This window comes from Charadrius vociferus, unplaced genomic scaffold (assembly GCF_000708025.1).
Source record: "Charadrius vociferus isolate BGI_N301 unplaced genomic scaffold, ASM70802v2 scaffold210, whole genome shotgun sequence".
NCBI classification, from domain to species: domain Eukaryota; kingdom Metazoa; phylum Chordata; class Aves; order Charadriiformes; family Charadriidae; genus Charadrius; species Charadrius vociferus.
Genome location: NW_009646421.1, coordinates 1,032,756 through 1,034,114, shown reverse-complemented (window position 1 = coordinate 1,034,114; position 1,359 = coordinate 1,032,756). Strand labels below are relative to the sequence as shown.

Genomic DNA, 1,359 nt, shown 5'->3' with positions numbered 1-1,359 from the left:
GTCCCCCCCCGTGTCAAGCGGCGGGGGTTGAGCGCGGCCCCGCCGGGGTCTCCTCGGGTGTGTTGGGGTGCGGGAAGGGGTGTGTGGTGGTGGAGGGGTCACCCGGCAGCCAGCGTTTCACGGGCCGGTCTGCGACGCCTCGGTGGAGCTATAACCTTCGCGGGTGGTTTTTATAGTGACTTTCTCAGGAATGAGAAAAAAAAAAAAATCTCATGTGGGGCGGTACTACGGTTATAAAACGGTCTAAAACTTGCTTTTAAAAAGGTACTGCATTGATTTGGTTATTATCTGCCTGCTCAAGTCCCATATGCACTTTTAGGCCTGTGTTCTTTAATAGCTCCGAGTGTGAAGTTAGTGGGCAGGGAGGAAAAAAAAAGATGATGGTGAGGTCTTTGCAGCAATGCTCTCCTTTGTCAAACCAAAACACTCCGTGAATATCGTTTTCCAGTCAGCTTTCCTCGGGATGCAGAACTGACCTGCGGTCGGTGAGGCTGTGGTGCTCACCTCACCTGCAAGGGCCTCCAATGTTGAGAAGTGGGATCTCTCTGAGACCAGCTGACTGCCAGCCTGGCTCTTCTGCAGCGGAGCTCAGTTTCCTCCACTTCAACTCTTACATGTTCTGTATCAATAATAGCTCTGGAAGTAACGGTTTGAGCATTAGAACTCCCTGTCTTTAATCCAGGTTCAGATCATTAGTATACATATTCAATTTCTGGCAGTGTTTCAGTGATCACTTGGTTATTCCAAACAAAGCAGCTCCGATGAGGAAGGTTTGCTGTGCTCATCTGCTCCTCATTTTTTTAGTCCAGAAGAGGGAGCAGTAGGAAGAGAGAGCAAAGCTGCTGCCTTAGCTGACACCATAGCAACATCAAGCTCTGGGTCTGTAGCTTGGCTTTGTACTGAAGTCCTGACTTCACGCTTGTTTGAGCTAATGCAGCCTTTCCTATTCATCTTTATATTGATGGCTTATTCACTTTCCATCAACATGCAGATAACATGTTGCAAGTATCTATATTGTGTATGAATCCACTGAACAAAATAAGTTAAACTTAGCATTAGGCCGTGGTTTTGTGATACCAAGTGGTTTGGCAGTATCTAGTCTAAGTTATTCCGGCTAGTTTGTCCACTTTTTGTCCCAGTGTACACCAGCTCTATAGTAGTACAGTTACACTGGCAGATTTGCTTGGGGATTTCTGTGTGAAGTGAATGAAGGAATTTATTTGCCTTTAAAACAAAACCAAATTAAAAAAAAAAAAACACCACCAAACCCCAACTATTATGGGGTTATTTATTTGGTTTTATAACTTTTATAAACATTTCCTGACTTACAACAGCTTGGCACAACAACAAAGTGTACCT

At 45.2% G+C, this 1,359-nt stretch overlaps 1 protein-coding gene across 1 annotated transcript in view; it reads right to left on the bottom strand.

The window, feature by feature from the left end:
- Positions 1–1,359, bottom strand: part of NUFIP1 (nuclear fragile X mental retardation protein interacting protein 1) — a 29,903-nt gene that overhangs the window by 25,247 nt on the left and 3,297 nt on the right. The gene's annotated exons all lie outside the window — the stretch shown is intronic.